Source organism: Macrobrachium nipponense, chromosome 45 (genome assembly GCF_015104395.2).
Source record: "Macrobrachium nipponense isolate FS-2020 chromosome 45, ASM1510439v2, whole genome shotgun sequence".
Lineage (NCBI taxonomy): Eukaryota > Metazoa > Arthropoda > Malacostraca > Decapoda > Palaemonidae > Macrobrachium > Macrobrachium nipponense.
In genome coordinates, this window is record NC_061105.1 from 52,008,191 (window position 1) to 52,025,702 (window position 17,512).

Consider the following 17,512-nt stretch of genomic DNA (forward strand, 5'->3'; position numbering starts at 1 on the left):
TGCCGCAGGCAGGACAGAGAAAGGATATTCTGGCGCCTGCTCCTTGCACCTAGCGGCTTGCCAATGTTCCGCACGGCCTGGAATGTTCCGCACGCCTGGAATGTTCCGCGCGCCTGGGTCCGCACGCTAAGAAAGGAGACTCGCTCCTGGAACGTTCCGCTTGTGTGGAAGGTCCCGTGCGCCCTGACAGTTCCGAGCGCCTACTAGACCCCTTTTAGAAAGAGCCTCCTGCCCGGAAACGTTCAATGGAAGGATCGTTCTGATTGCCGCTCTACTATAAGGCTCCTTGCTCTAGCCGTCTGTTTTTCTGGCGCAATTTGCGCCAGGCTGGCGCTTCGTCTCTTGAAGGCGCCTTGTGCCAAGAAAAATTTTCTAGAACGCGGCTCGTGTTTGGTTGTAGGAACGCGGCTCACGCTAGTCTGTTAGCTGGAACGTGCCTCGCTGCTGGCTATTGGAACGTAGCTCACGCTAGCTTGCTGGAACGCGGCTTCCTGGCAGCGGCTGGCTCTTGCTCAGTGTTCTCTTAGTTTTCAGAGAACGCGCTAGATCATCGAAACTCCAAAACATACATTCTTCGTCTTTTCGGATGTAAGATGAAGAGACGCACTTTTTTAAGGATGCCTTATCAATGGCTATCCTTGGCAGTCTGGGACGTTCTACAGAACCTGCCAGAGGGGACGCCTGACCGGTGGGGGTTCTCCCTAACCTTCCTGCGGCTGTCGACTTTCCTCCTCCACTGGGTCTGGGAGTTTGGAAGAGGTCTAGGCCTGGAAGCGCACGGAGCCGATCAGACGCACCCTCCACTGACACTGGGAACACTATATCACTTCTTACCTTTTTTTTTAGAGCTCGCCTTTTGAGCTCCATCCATTTACCTTCAAATTTGCACATATGAATTTGTAGATTCTGTGGAGTAAGAAGGTGATGAGGATGCAACAACTACTAGAATTGTCAATACTCTAACTGCTCGTTAGTACGAGAGCTCTTAAAGCTTCTAAAGGAAGCGTATCTAGTTATATGCTTTCTGACTTCCTAAAGTAGGAAGTTAGATCTTATATTTCCTTCATCAAGTTCTAACACTTATACACGTATTAGTGAAAACAAAAAATATCAATATTTCCCTTATTGCAAAATATATGAGTGTCTACCGAAAAATTCGGTAGTTTCACGTAATATATTCTTCGAAATTTCGAAACCAAAGACCCAGTACTTCCCTGCAAAAGACAGCCCAGAAGGTCGATGGCGATGAAAAACGAAAATCAAGTCAGGAGGTAGCAACAACGTATGTTGACACTACCGCGACAGAGAAAATCTGATTCTAGAACGGTAATCGTTCCTATTCCTGCCACCCAGCGGCAGGGGCGGTAGATCACCTGACCTACCTGCAGCGTGTGCCGCGAAATTCGAATTTCTGTCGGGGACGACGGAGTCTATAGCTAAGTATATATCTGCTGGGTAAGTTCCATGTACAAAACTGAAATTTTATTCAAGATCTAGGAACGATTCTGAACATCTCTCAGTGTGTCAAGGATCACCTGAGGTGATAGAAAGAAGGTGCCGGACATCTGGAGAGCGTTTCAGATGTCCTGGATCATAATCTGAAAGAAGTGGAAGCTATTTGGTTGTCCCTCCAGTCCTCGAAACGAGTTTTTGGAACCAGTGATCCATATCAACTCTGATCTTCCACAGCTCTCTCATATCTTAGGAAGTATCTTCTCTCGGTCCCTGTTCAGGTTTACGAGAAAGAGCCTATTATAACAACAGGCGTAGAATGTAACGATCCTCTAGAGGTTCGTTACAGGATTGCAAAAGTCCGTACGAACTCGTCTCGATCGACTGGCAGCAACTACTGACATTCCGAGTGGAATCTTTCTTTAGAAGTATGTTGAGAGTTGTGGAGACTTTAGGGACGTCCTTTCATTCATCTCTTCACTATGTTGAGGACGAAGAGGCTTCTTCTTCTCTGCTCCCTTATTCTCGATCCGGAGGCGGTACCATTAAACGCCATCCTATGATATTGAACGAGGATGGATGTTTAGTCTCTTTTCCCCTTTTTCAAACGCTTAGGAAATGTAATAAGATGATTTATGACCTCACAGGGAGCGACAATGACGCTGATCGCCCCATGTTGGCCTTCAAGATCCTAGATTCACAGAGGTCACGTCCTTCCTAGTTCACTTTCCAAGGACCTTTTCCGAGAGAGTCGGTCTACTCTAACACGAAAGGTACCTATTACCTCTCCGCTCTGAGTCTGACTACGTTCAGACTATCGAGATGTTGACAGCATAAGATTACCGTCTTCCCTTTCCGTTTGAAGAATGGGATAAGCTGGCAGTCACAACTATTAAAGAATACGCAAATATGTTGTTGACGGCCTTTGGGCTCAGAGATTTGCTTCTGTCAAACAACAAAGCCCTTCACGATCTTCGAGTTCTGTGGAGTCTCGAAACTCTCTCACCATCTACTTTTGTCTCACCTGTTTTCTCGGAGTCAGACACTCGTGCGAGATCAGGCGACATATAGTAGCCCTGAGTTTTTTGTTGACGAAGTCGGTTGCGTTTATACACCCCCGATGATCGTTTAACATGAGACCAGGTTGGACTGTCAGGCATTCGTCCTTCGGGACTGAATTGCCTTTTTGCTCCTCGCTCCTTTCTCCTGGCACCAGAAGCTCGAGTCAGGAGTTGCTCAGGAGTTGATTCGCTAACGACGTTGGGTTGCGTTGATACACCCCCCAAGGTTTGCTTAGCTTGAATCGCCCAGGCAGTCCAGACACTCATCCTTCAGCGAAGAATAGTAGAGTGCCTTATGGTCTTCAGGGTACAGCCTTGCTGTCCTTGATTCGTCTGACTAGTCAACTGGTCGGTCACCTGACTTTAGTACAGACGGACTGACTGTGCATGTCCAGATCGAAGCTTTCAATATGGAACTTAGACGTAGTCTGAAGTTCTTGATGTCAAAGCATTCGAACCTCTCCTACCTGTTAACTTCTTGCACGTCATCAGGAAGGCCTTTTTCTAACCACCCTAGATACGACAAAGAGGGTTAGTGAGGTTTTCAGCCATCGTCAGAAGTTTTGGCGTTAGAGAACACAAGGCGGTGTGTTCTCTAAGCCTTCAGTTGTGGCCTAAGAATGGAAACCCGTCTTGTTCTTGGCCCAGGAGCTTGGAATCAAGGATGGCACAAGTTATTGGGCAGGAGCCAGAGAGAGTCCTGTGCCCTGTCGGGTCTCTCAAGTTTTATCTACATAAAACTCAAGAAAGTCAAAGTCCTTCGGGCAATCTGCAGTGTTCCGAAAAAGACCAGACTTGCCCATATCGAAGAACACCCTGGCTTTATTGTTAAGGAGTTCTTTCAAAAAAGCTCCTTCATTGTGTTTGCACAAAGATTTGAAATCTTTTGATTTGAATGCTCGAGGTGAGGGCGCGGCCTCAGAAGCATTTCAACAGAGCATGGCACTCGGTAACATCCTGAGTACCATGTTTTAGCGAAGCAACTCTGTTCACTTCACACTCCTTGCGAGATGTGAAGATGGCATATGAGATCTGCTGCTCGCTAGGGCCATACGTGTCTGCAGACACAATCTTGGGGCAAGAAGTACCACTCATCCTATCCTGTAGAAAATGGTTAGGAAGAGCTCTTAATTTAGTTGTTGAGTCGCCGACAACGGCGACTTCTTAACTCTTAAGCCTTAGTTAACACACCTTAACTTGGGCTAGGTTGGTCAGGTGGTGATATATATATTTATATATATATTTATTTTACTTCTTAGCCCTCATGGTATGGTCAATATGGTCTAGTCACGTAGTGGTCTCGCCCCTGTTGACAGATCATCTGGATTGCACCAGCTATATAGGTCTCTACCTCGCTGGCAACTCTAGTAGCACAAGCAGACTTACGTGGCAATAACCACGAAGCCAGCTATGCTAACAGGTGAAACCAAGATGTAAATCATCTGCATGCATTTGTTTCCCAAAATCCTTCTATTCTGTCCCTTCCCACCTCCAACGGTGGGATTCAGCTATATATATATCTGACAGGTAAGTTTCATGAACAAAATGATATTGTTATGATACAATAAAGTTTGTTCATACTTACCTGGCAGATATATATAATTAAGTACCCACCCACCTCCCCTCAGGGGACAGTGGAAATAAAAATTACGAATAGAAAATGGGAATGGTTCCTGATACCCGCCTCCCAGCGGCGGGAATGGGTACTAACCAACTGGCTAACCACTGTGTGTGCCGGAAGTTTTTGAAATTCTGTCGGACTTCCGAAAATACAGCTATATATATATCTGCCAGGTAAGTATGAACAAACTTTATTGTATCATAACAATATCATTTTCAATGTAGTTTTGAAATCCAACATAGCTGCACACCCGTGAGGTGCTGTTCGTAAGCGCAGGGGAGCCACCATCTTTCCCAGCCTTCCCAGCACTCATTTGAATAATGTTAGCACATATATGTAACGTTTATTGCTCTTACTCAAGATTGCAGTTGTAATCAGCACAATAAAACAACATTTTGTTGCCTATATTACTGAAAGTAAGAAACTTTTTATTCCCTTTGTCATGGTTTGAACTGAAATTAATTTTTACCTTGTAATCAGTGGTTTTTATCCTTACTGCCATCACAACTGAAACTCTACAGTGCTTATTTGATTGTAATTATATACATTATTGGTCTTAATTCACTCCAAATTGCACTTGAACTATGTTGCGGTTCCTGGTTCCTAAGCGCTCACTCCACAAACACAGTTACGGGCAGCACACGAGTACACGGTTTATGAGTTGCAAAGCTTTATTCCCTTAATTGTTTACTTTACTCATTATTTAGTTTAACTTTACTTTGTTACCTAAAAATGTTTATTTAATTCATGTCTATTATCCCTTTTTTGCAACCAAATTAACCCCGAAAAATTACAGATATATCTGAAGTACATACGAGCAGACAATGGCAGAATGACTCATTGTTGCCAATCTAGTGGAGCTTCACACATACGCCGATGCATTTACAAACTGTTTCCATGAATTCTAAATGTCATAGTAATGCAATAATGATAAAATTGCTCTAATATGTATATACGTGTATACTACAAATAGATACGCTAATTTCACTTATTTCCCCAATTTTGTTTAAGTCCTATACCCAGTTTGGAGGGTAAACACATACCAATTGGCAACACTGATAAACAATTGAAGAACGCGAACAACGTCGTAGGTACTGTTCACAAGCAAAACTGTTGATATTTGAGTCAGGAATCTAGTTATTTTTTCAACAATGAATATTTTCAAATTAATAATCATGAATAGGTAGGGTAAAAAAACCGCATGGTACAGGGGTGGACCATGTACGATCAACGTGTACAACCCCAAAAAAAGTACATTATAACTCGTCCTGACATTGGAGATGGGCATCAGTCGCGACTTCTTGTTGGTGAGAACGGAGCTAAAGACCTCTACTCTCCTTTCGAAGTAAGAATTTTCTCCAAAGTTAGAAATTAAGGCCAAATTTTAAGATTTAAACAGAGGGTAGTGAAATGGTGGTACAAGGCAGTCCAAATCTCACCAAAACGCGTTCAACATTTTTACTTACAACTCGAAATATTTAGAAGATTGACGCCATCTCGATGTTTACGGAGTTGCTTGTGTCAATAAACTTCCCATTTCCTGTGATAAATCCGCACACCACTTGCACCCACAGACGCTGGGGCACTTTCATCACAACAATCGGAACACGGTCCCTAACCGGCTTGTTTGTTAGTAAACAACTGTTTTGGTAAGAAGACGATGAAGCGTGCACTTGGATAATTTTTTAAATAAATAGTAAAACATCAATATTTTACATATTTATGATGATTAATTTGAAAATATTCGTTATTGAAAAAGTAACTCGATTCTGACTCAAATTTAAGTAATTATTTTTTGGAATTAGAACGTTAGTTTAAGTCCTGTATTATGACGTCACGACATCTTGGCTTTCGTACCTATTGTAAATAATTGCTTTACTCAACTTTCTTGCAGAACAGTTTACCAGTTATTCATGCAGATTATCAGCTATTCATGTAATTGTTATAATCGTAATGCGCATATATTTACTTTTTGGATATATGAAGATGTTTTACTGCCGGATTATCGCCGTAGTGTGACGCAATCGCTTTCGGTCCCTGGGCCTCTGTTTTCGCACCATAAGAAATTATGGAGCCGAATTTTCAATGACCAGAAAGTCGTTAAAAGAGGAAAGCTAGCATTGAGGGGCATATGTTTTGATTGAGAAAAATACAAATTTATTCAATAGCTAGCTTGTAAAAAATACTTGATTACAAAAAACTTGATTGACAACTAAGCAGCATACCAACTATGGGTTTCAGCGACAGTGCAAGCACGTTTTTGGGCAATACCTATTTCTGTAACGAACGCTCGTAACAGAACGAGATTTTGCTATAGTGCATTACACCCAGTGCCGTAATTTATAAGGGTATCGTGAATCACTAATCGTAAAGAATAACAACACTTGTCCTTGTACCAAGACACAAAAACTCCATTATGCAGAAATGGATACGAACACGCGTAAAAAGCTCCACCTACCCCCCCCCCCCCCCCCCACCGCCACCCCTTTCCTTCTTCGTTCCTTCGCCTTCCTTTCTCTCTCTCTCTCTCTCTCTCTCTCTCTCTCTCTGTTGCCATTCGGTATGTGTTGTGCAATAATTTTATCATTAATCGGTTACTATGACAACTAGAATTCATGGAAACAGTTTATAATAATCAAATCGGCATAGTGTGAAGCCTCCACTAATGTGGCAACAATGATTTTGCCATTCTTAGCATGCAAACATTAAAGGTTACATTTATTTCTGGCATACGGTTATTAAAGAAATTAAAAACACTAATATAGACTGAAACCAATGAAAAGTGCTAGCAAAAACAAAAAAGCAAAAAAAAAATATAATCCACTTATCTGTAGTCGTTCCTCTATGGTTTTCGGCAGCCAGATGTACGAAAACGTTAGAAACATTGGATTGTATCTACTTTAGAAATATCTGTAATTTTTTGGGGTAATTTGGTTGCAAAAAAGGGATAATATACATGAATTAAATTAAAATTTGTAAATAGCAAAGTAAAGTTGAACTAAATAATGAGTAAAGTAAACAATTTAGGGAATAAAACTTTGCAGTTTCGTAGTGTGCTGCTCGTAACTGTTGTTTTTGTGGCAGCGCGCGCTCAAGAACCAGGAACAGCAACTTCTTGTTTAAAATGCAATGTGGAGTGAATTGAGACCAAAATGTGTATAATAACAATCAAATAAGCACTGTGGAGTTTCAGTTGTGATGGCAGTAAGGATAAAAACCACTGATTACAAGGTAAAAATGAATTCAGTTCAAACCATGACAACGGGAATAAAAAGTTTCATACTTTCAGTAATATAGGCAACAAAATGTTGTTTTATTGTGCTGATTACAACTGCAATCTTGAGTAAGAGCAATAAACGTTACATATATACGCTAACATTGTTCAAATGAGTGCTGGGAAGGCTGGGAAAGATGGTTGTCGTCACTGATCAGAACCTGTACATCCACACGGTAGCCGCCATATTGGATTTCAAAACTGCCTTGAAAATGATATTGTTAGTATACAATAAAGTTTTGTACATACTTACCCGGCAGATATATACTTAGCTATAGTCTCTGACGTCCCGACAGAATTCAGAACTCGCGGCACACGCGACAGGTAGGTCAGGTGACCTGCCCACTCCCGCCGCTGGGTGGCGGGAATAGGAACCATTCCCGTTTTCTAAACCAGAATTTTTCTCTTCCACCTGTCTCCTGAGGGGAGGCTGGGCGGCCATTAATCGTATATATCTGCCGGGTAGTATGTACAAAACTTTATTGTATACTAACAATATCATTTTTGTACATGCAACTTCCCCTCAGATATACTTAGCTGATTGACACCCTTGGTGGAGGGCAAGAGACAGTTACATACTAATTATTTATGAATATAAAAACAGGGAAACAACATACGTTGTAGGTATATTAACAAAAACAACCTTGGTTCCTACCTGATATGGAAGAAGACATCATTGATACTGTCTATGAGTCTGCTTGCCATCAAAGTTTCAGAGAGGATAAGACCTGTGACTGATAACCCTTTCGGATCATGCCAATGGGGGCTTACCCGCTTACATGGCAGAGCCTTTTCTTGGATCGTACCAATGGGGGCTGACCCACTTACATGGCAGAACCTTGACCTGTATCATACCAACGGGGGCTAACCCTCTTACATGATAGAGCTTTAGGTACTTAAGACACTACAAGGAGCATAACGACCAATCCCGATCACCTGACCACACTAACATGTTAGAACTACGATTTGAAAGGGGTCAACTCCTGCACCCTCTTTCAATCGACCAATAAAACGCACCAAACACCATTAAAAACCCTAACCTAATAAAAACTAAAAAGGATTGGGTTCAGCTCCCTGTCCCAGCAACGAATCCGCAGATACGTACGCTCCTAGAGTAAAGCACTTGTGTACGTCACTTGAATGTCTCTCAAGTAATGGGATGCAAAGACCGAATTGCATCTCCAAAAGGTTGACTCCACTAGAGTCTGTATCGACAAGTTCTTGTGGAATGCCAAAGAGGTAGCGACTGCTCTTACCTCGTGAGCTTTAACTCTAAGGAGGTCCAGTTGTTCTTCTTTACCACGCTAAATGGGCTTCCTTGATTACATCTCTGATGAAGAACGCCTGGAGCATTTTTTGAGATCTGTCTTCCGGGATCTCTAAACTGAGCACCATAAACTCTCCTTACTCCCCTTTAGTTTGTTCTTCCTTTCTACGTAGAACTTAAGGCTTCTAACTGGGCAAGAGCCCTTTCTCGCTCTGTACCTACTAGAGACGAAAGTCCTTTTACCTCGAAGGTTCGAGGCCAAGGTTTCGAAGGTTTTCATTCTTCGCCAAAACATCGGTTGAAGGAACAGAACGCCGAGTCATTCCTGAAGCCAACATTATGTTCTAAGGCTTGTAGTTCGCTTACTCTTTTTGCTGATGCTAGCGCGACCAAGAATAAAGACTTCCTTGTCAGATCTCTGAACGTAGCCTTACAGGGAGGTTCGAATTTGGAGGTCATTAAGTACTTTAGGACCACATCTAAGTTCCAACTAGGTGCTCTAATACCTCTGTTCTTTGACGTCTCGAAGGATTTTATTAGATCATGTAAATCTTTGTCTTCCCCAATGTTAAGGCCTCTATGCCTGAAGACTGAAGATAGCATACTTTTATAGCCTTAATTGTAGAGACTACTAGATTACATTTTCCTTCAAGTAAAGGAAAGGAAAATCAGCTATATCTGTCACAGAGGTACTGGAAGAGGATATCTTCTGAGCCCTACACCATCTGCGAAACACATCCCACTTCGACTGGTAGACTCGAATAGTAGATGGTCTTCTTGCTCTTGCGATCGCTTTCGCAACTTCTCGAGAAAAACCTCTCGTTCTGACAAGTCCTTCGATAGTCTGAAGGCAGTTAGAGCGAGAGCGGGCAGGTTTTGTCGATACCTGTCGAAGTGGGGTTGTCTGAGAAGATCGCTCCTGTTTGGGAGAGATCTCGGAAAGTCTACTATCCATCCCAGTACCTCTGTGTACCAGTTTTGCGCTGGCCAGAACGGGACGATGAGGGTCAGTTTGGCTCCCTCTGCTGCTGCAAACTTCCTTACTACTTCCGATATGATTTTGAACGGAGGAAAAGCATACCCGTCTATTCCGGACCAATCGAGGAGAAGGCCGTCCACCGAAATCGCCTGGGTCGGTCGCGATCGGGGAGCAGTAACTTCCAGCCTGTTGTTCCAATGGTGGCAAAAAGATCTATATTTGATCTCCCCCAGAGGTTCCATAGTCTGTTGCATACCTCCTGATTGCAACGTCCATTCTGTAGCCAGTACTTGGTCTCTCCTGCTCGAAGTCGGCTCTTACATTTTTGTCCCCTTGAATGAATCTCGTCCGGAGAGTGATTCTTCTCTCTTCTGCCCAAAGCAGTAGTTCTCTTGCCTTTTTGTAAAGGGAGAAAGAGTGCGTCCCTCCTTGCTTCTTGATGTAAGCTAGAGCTGTTGTGTTGTCCGAATTGATCTGCAGGACTGAACCTGAGATCTGAGCCTCGAAGTGTATGAGAGACAGGTGAATCGCTGTTAATTCCTTCATATTGATGTGCCAGGACACCTGTTCTCCCCTCCAGGTGCTTGACACTTCTCTCGTCCCTAGAGTGGCTCCCCACCCCGCATCTGAGGCGTCGGAATACAACACTAGCCGAGGGTTCGGAACGTGAAGGGATACTCCTTCGTTGATCCTGCACGGATTCATCCACCAACGCAGGTCCTCCTTTATTTCCTTCGTGATCTGGAAGGAATCGGACAGATTTTGGGATCTCTGATCCCAATGTTCTCTTAGATAGAACTGTAAAGGCCTTAGGACCGTGTGAGGATCCACCGATGCTTTCGGTAGCCTCACCTTACATTCCTCTTTCGCACACACCCTAAATACAGGTGCCACGTCAGACATTTTAAAGAGTATCCAAACCAAAATCCAAAAAACGGTCCACGATAAGCGTATGCCAAAACCAAAGATCAATGTACATCACCAAAGGTCAAACAGATAATCCTCGGCCAACGAGAAAAGAATTCCAATGCAGGAGGTACCAACAACGATGTTGTTGCTACCGGCGACAGAAAAATTCTGGTTAGAAAACGGGAATGGTTCCTATTCCCGCCACCCAGCGGTGGGAGTGGGCTGGTCACCTGACCTACCTGTCGCGTGTGCCGCGAGTTTTGAATTCTGTCGGGACGCCAGAGACTATAGCTAAGTATATATCTGCCGGGGAAGTTGCATGTACAAAAAGATATTTTACGAAGAGCGTCACATGCTTATTTTAGTTCGTATGGGCTTTCATATATCAAATTATGTTGACGAAACTTCAATCTTTTGAATGGTATGCTTGGAGTTGTAATTGTATTCTTGTTTCACCATTTAAATATCGAGTGAATAAGACCTGTCCACCGTGATAAGGGTTGGTAGTCGCTGGTGTTTCCCCCTATGTAAAAAATTTATGCAATTCATGACCTTATACTGCCATTTAACTATTTATTTAAATAATTATCTAGTGCACGCTTCTTCTACCAAAAATCGTAGTTTCCTTAAAAAAGTAGTGGTTGGAAGTCATTGTTAACGATTGTAGTGATGAAAATGTCCCAGCGTCTATGGGTACAAGGGGTGTGCGGATTTAGCACAGGAATGGGAAGTTTTGCTGACACAAGCGACTCCACAAACATCGAGATGGGGGTATTACAGTTTAGTTGCCCGGGCCGCCGCGTAACACCATTTTGCCCGGTCTTTAATCACTCCGCCAAGGTAAGTAGTTCTCGCAGCCGACCCGACCCGAACCCACGGAACCGACCCAGCCCGAACCCGAACATGCAACAACTTGAAAGCCAAAACAAACGGCAGCCATCCTGTTTGTATTAGTCCGCCGATTCAATTTTTGTATGATTCATACCAATATTTATATTTTTGAATCAGACCAATGCCATTTGGTCTGATTTACCTTTGCCCAACTAATCTGTAGGAGCTCCATTTTTTGTACATTCTACGATATTTATTTTCAATTTTTGTGTGATTCATACCAATATTTATTTTATGAATCAGACCAATGCCTATTTTTATGAAACCCGTGGCCAAATACACTGTTACCCTTGCCCAACTAATCTGTAGGAGCTCCATTTTTTGTACATTCTACGATATTTATTTTCAATTTTGCTAGACCTCTTTTATTAATTTCTACCACCCATACGGACACGATACCTACTCCTCATACCTACCACACATTACCCTTGCCCAAACTAATCTGTAGGAGCTCCATTTTTTGTACATTCTACGATGTTTATTTTCAATTTTTGTATGATTCATACCAATATTTATTTTATGAATCAGACCAATGCCTATTTTTATGCTAGCCCTCTTTCATTCATTTATATCACATGTTCCCTCACGAAACCTTCTACTTGGCCCTTAATCCCTCCGCCAAGATAACTAGTACCATGAACAGACCTTGCCTGACCCTGCACGACCCTTCGCCCTTAGTCTGTTGTTCAGTGCAACCATGTCTGCTTCCGCCGTTATTTTTTCGTGTCCCGCACACGTGAAATTCGCTGCCACCGTGCCCGTCACTCTGGAGGACATTTTCATTTTGTGTCTCAATGAACGGTCCCTAATTATATATTTCATGAAAACCGGCCTACTTGGGGATTTTAGTGGCTTGTGCAAGCAGTGTAATGAAGGCACCATCGACCTTTTGAAACAAAGGAATAGCTATCAATGGCGGTGCAACGCAAGACACTGCCGCAAGTACACTTCAATTCGACATGGATCCTTCTTCTCGGGCTCTCATCTCTCCTTCAAGAGCATACTAATGCTCATACACGGCTGGGTTCACGATTCTTCCCAGAAATATATGCAGCTTAATTTGAGGATCGGGTTGCCCAACACTCTCACTGATTGGCACAATTTCTGCCGGGAGGCGTTTGTGTAGATATTTTGGTTTTTGGTGATGGACAATCGGAAAATTGGCGGACCAGGTCACGTGGTAAAGATTGTCGAGTTCAAGTTTGGTAGAAGGAAATTTAACAAAGGCAGAGGTGTCGATGGTTGTTGGGTTCTCAGCGGGATTGACCGTCAAACAAAAGAAACATTTTTTCAGGTTGTTCCAGACAGAACTACAGACACACTTCTTCCTATTTTAATTGATAACATACACCCTGAGTCAATTGTAATTTCGGATTGTTGGAAATCTTATCAAAATTTAAGTCAACATTTCAAATCACACCGTAACATTAATCACACATTGCATTTTGTATAATCACACATTGCATTTTGTAGATCCACACAATAAAAACATACACACAAACACGATAGAATCTACTTGGCGGGTTTTGAAACGAAATGCCTTACCCCTAGAATTGGTACTGTTAAAAACTTGTATAATTCGTATTTCTCTATGTATTGTGTTAAAAAACATTATCTAACTGAAGTTGATTGTCCATTTAAAGCCTTTTTAGATTTAATTAAACGTGCATATCCTTTAACTAAAGTAGGTTCAACACCCGCCAAAATGAGGTGCAATGTCGCTGAAACCAAACAATCACGAGACGTCGCCGTACAAATGGATTCGTCATCTCCACTCGAGCCTCGTCCACAAATTCCGGTTGTTCAGTTACCACGAAAAACAACCGTCCCGCCCAGAAAGAAAAAAAAATCCTGTACCCCGAAGATTTGAACGATTCCAATTTTCTCTATTAAGTTCTATATTTCTGGGGGTGGGGGGGGGGGGGGGGGGGGGGACCGGCCAATCATTTGACGACTCGCAACATCTCCAAGGTAAGCTTATCAATGTAAATGCACGTTATGTTCATTTATTTGTGGAAACAAAGCAGGTCAGTGTATTTATCGCTAAGCGGAAGTCAGGGCCGCTCAACACATCCGAACATTCACGTTCGCTAGCAGTCCACGTGTTCGAACAAAGAACGTGGCCTTAACTTTAACCAATGTATTCTCGGAAATATTCACTTTGTTTAGATATCAGTAAGGACTTACGGGTGCCACTCATCCGTACGGACAAGTTTTACTGGTTAGGTATCAATAACTGTTAACATACTACACAGGGGGTCGCCCCCCGGCCAGGTAAGGACATGCGGCCTAAGTTTGGTTAGGTTGGTTCCTTTGGTTACGATCACTTCAGTTGGCCAGGTACCACATTTCATGCACGAACGTTCTATCAGGCTAATAGCCCATATTAGTAACCTAGGCCACACATCTCATGAACCGATTAACTAGTAGGCGATAACCTTGGCCAACTAAACTGAGTAGAGGGGACAGTTTAGTTAGCCTAACCGAACGCGGAACAAATGTAGAGTAGGGGTTCATCTCATGAACCAACCAACTATAGTAGACGTTAAACGTGGCCAACTAAACTGAGTATGGGGAACAGTTTGGTTAGCCTAACACAACGGGGAACGGGAGCTCCTACAGTTTAGTTGGAACGGGAGCTCCTACAGTTTAGTTGGAACGGGAGCTCCTACAGTTTAGTTGGCCACGGGTTTCGTGGTTTTCCGTGTTTATTGTCGTTGTCTGTGTCTCCCCCCCACCCAAAAAACCATGGTTGCCCAATAGGTCCCCCCTTACCGTTTTCATTAACTTTTAACCAAAACTCGTGTGTTCTCCCCCCACCCAAAAACCCCGCTTCCCAAAAGGGTCCCCCATTACCGTTTTTTTAGGTTTTCTGACAATACACGTTTTCAAAACTTGCGCCAAAACAAACCGTCCGCCATCTTGTTTGTATTGCTCCGCCGATTCCCTAGCAGACGAAACCTGTGGGCAACTAAACTGTAGCCGCTCCCGAGATGGCGTCAATCTTCTAAATTTTTTTAATCAAAAGTAAAAATTCCGAAAGCGTTTTTGGGTAGTGTGCACTGTGTTGGCCATACTTTTCATCACCCTCTGTTTAATCTTAAAATATGGCCTTAATTTCTAACTTTGGAGAAAATACTTACTTCGAAAGGAGAATAGAGGTCTCGAGCTCCTGCTCTCACCACCAACAACTCATGACTGATGACCATCTTCAGTGTTAGGACGTGTTAAAGTACTTTTTCGGAGGGTGTTTATTCTAGAAGTTAATGACACACCCTTTAAACATCTATAACTCACCGAAGCAAAGGTCGTCCATCCCATACTTACTTAATGACTGATTAATTGATTGAGTGCTCTAAGCGCTAGACACCACCTGCACTCTTCACTCCTGACTCTCATGGTCCTTTTAGGCCCACATTATTACAGTAATTATCAGTTTTGGCAATTTATCAATTTCTACGACTAATTATGAATTGTCTCGGTTATGAAGACGGCAATTATTAGTATTACAGATAAAAGATGTTTGAATAGAACTTACCTTACTGAGGCAGTCAATGATGTGGCTTTGTTGATATTTTGAGCGTCTTCTATTTGGCGGTGTTTATGTTTGGGGCTGTACTGGTTTAGAAGTGGTTTCGGCTGTTTTCTTTCAATCTAATAAGTCAATTGGTGGATAATCTTAGGTAATCAGTCGGAATATAATTAAAAATTCAGATACTTTACTCATAAACTGGATAATTAAATGGTAATCATGAAGGCAAATAATGGATTCGGGTAATTGCAGTTTGTTTACGTTTTGGGTGTCGTCTCCTAAGGACTTATCGTTCGTGGTTCCTGTTTGAATTTGATGTTTTGATTCAAACCCAATTGGTGAAAAGGGGAAAGTTAGATATATTCATTGGAGAAATAATGAATTAATATAGATAATTTATTCTATTAAGAGATAATTAGGGCAAATGATGATAAGTACTCCGGCATATGTAGTAGTAGTAGCAGTTGTAGTAGGTAGAATTTGCTTTTGAAACGGCTCCCCTGCTTGTTTTTTATTCCTCCTTTGTTTATATTTGATTTTTTTTCTGTGCAATACCATACCTCTTTTATACATTCTTTCCTATTTTTAACCTACCCCTCAGCAGATCTGCAAATGAAAGTATGTTAGCCATCAATGTCTCTGTGAGCTTTATTCTATTACTAAAGTCAAATGATTTTTGAAAGCCTGTTGATCCCACAAATACATAATGGGTCCTTTCTTCTGTGTACGTTTCTTGTATGCAATATTCTAAGATATAGAAATGATCAATTCCTCTTGTTCATTTGTTTTCCCTGTATTTCTAATAAGTTTTTCTATTTTGGTTTTTAGGATCCACATGAAAATTTCATACGATACATTTGTTAATGCAATTGGCCTAAGATCTCTGACTGTGGGGTGTTGTTTCTTGGATGTAAGTATTTTTTCTTTTCTCTTTTACTTAAACCAGCTGCTCTGTTTTCTTGCCTTTCGGTAGCCTATGCTGTTTAAACATTCTGCCCATTTTCTTTGAGGGTTGGTACTTTGTAGGAATAGTTTGAATAGAATCAGCTTCTTTCCGACTGGCCCTGGTGCTTTATTTGCCTTCATTTTCTCGCGACGACGAGACTTTTGTAGTTATAATGGTACCTAATGGCTAAGATTCGTCTCTGGAACGCCTCCTCCTCGCTCGTTCTCTTTCTCTTTCGTTCTGTGCTTTCTTACTTTTTTTTATTCCTCCTTCGTTCTACGCTTTCTTTTTTTATTTCTCCTCCGCTCTGTGCTTTCTGTTTTTTCCTCCCCCATTCTGTACTTGTTTTCCTCCTCCGTTCTGTGCTTTCTTTTTTAAAAAAAAAATCTCTAAGCATATGATCTGCACATCCGTCCCTCTTGTCACAATAACAGATGAAGGCAACACAAGCGTATTAGTCCTACCACAGCGTCATATAATGAGACTAATGGACAGAACAAAGGAAATTTCACATAGATACTTCTGTAGATATGCTTTATATATATATATATATATATATATATATATATATATATATATATATATATATATATACTTCTCCCTCGGACAAATAGACTGTCTCATCTTCCAGCAAGCCTGTTAACCCACCCTCTACCCACTAACCCCCCACCCCCACCCCGTCGCAACCCCTCCAAATGAAATTAGCATCACCCCACCCCCCCCACCCTGCCCCCAAAAAAAACAAGAGATCGGACACTGACTATACTCTCAGTATGATACATTTACTGTGGAATGGTCGATTATCTCCAGAGGGGAGCAGAATCTTTCTTAATGACAAGGGGTATCCACACCCATAGGGGGGGGGGAGGGTATGGCACTTGATCTCTGGATTTCTGTATATACTACTTGGTGTTAATGTGTCAATGTATACAGTACTGCAGGAGAACATTTTGTCTATAAGTAACAGGGATCCGATAGAATATGGGGATGCAATAGAAGATGGGGATGCATTAGAATATGGGGATGCAACAGAAGATGGGGATGCATTAGAAAATGGGGATTATTAGATTAAAGTAATTTATTATAATTTGTTAATAGTGCTGTCCAACCTTTTGATCTTATTTTAGTTTAAGTTTATTAATAAGCTAGTATAGTTTCTCGTATTTTTAAGCTGTCTTTGTTTGTTTGATGAACTCTGTAAGGGAGTCATGTAATGGGAAAAATATTCCTTTACTTATTAGTGATTTATTTAGGAATTCTGTCGTGAATTTCGAACTGATCATTCGAAATCCCCGCCATTTAACTTCACAAGTGTTGCGTTAAATTGGGGCAAGACTGAGGGATCTCGCGGGCGATTCATTGAACAGAAAGCTGTCCAATACACGACAGTTTATGACGCAATTCCTAAATGCATGGCGGGGAAGGAACGTGTCTCATAGAAAAGAAGACGTTATGAATTTTCGTTAATAAATATAATTCGATGATCTTTAGTAAGAGATAAATTATCTATGTATAGATTTGGAGCCAAGGACTCCATAGTCATTAAAGAATTTGCAGATTACGGCCTTCAGCCAGAACTT

General features: G+C 42.0%; 1 protein-coding gene across 1 annotated transcript in view; it reads right to left on the reverse strand.

The window, feature by feature from the left end:
• The window catches only part of LOC135214514 (gastrula zinc finger protein xLCGF3.1-like), a 66,007-nt gene extending 50,952 nt beyond the window's left edge, over window positions 1-15,055 (reverse strand). The window contains exon 1 of the mRNA XM_064248889.1: window positions 14,993-15,055. The gene's annotated coding sequence lies outside the window, so the exon portion shown is untranslated. The remainder of the gene's footprint in view (window positions 1-14,992) is intronic.
• Window positions 15,056-17,512: the final 2,457 nt, after the last annotated feature.